Raw genomic sequence first — 348 nt, 5'->3', positions numbered from 1 at the left:
ACACACACACACACACACTTATAGACACAGACACTGACTCACCAGCTACTCCAAAGTTAAAAGAGCAACTTTGCACATCTAAGCCTCTGATACCAGCTGATAACAGCGCACATTATCAGATCAAACACTCACATGCCTGCACATACACACTAGCAGATATGTAAACACATATGATCACATCCACATTCACATGCAAATATACACAAGTGAAAGAGCAGGGTACCTTGGGATCCGGGTGCAACTAACAGCACAGATCAAAGTGCTACTGTCACTGACAGACGAGCAGGTGCACATGTGCTTTCATGTAGTTCACCTGCACAGTCAGAGTGTGTGTGATGCTTTTTTTTT

Source organism: Morone saxatilis, unplaced genomic scaffold (genome assembly GCF_004916995.1).
Source record: "Morone saxatilis isolate NCDOM2014 unplaced genomic scaffold, NCSU_SB_2.0 Contig10, whole genome shotgun sequence".
In the NCBI taxonomy this organism is placed as follows: domain Eukaryota; kingdom Metazoa; phylum Chordata; class Actinopteri; family Moronidae; genus Morone; species Morone saxatilis.
Note: the sequence above shows the minus strand (reverse complement) of the source record.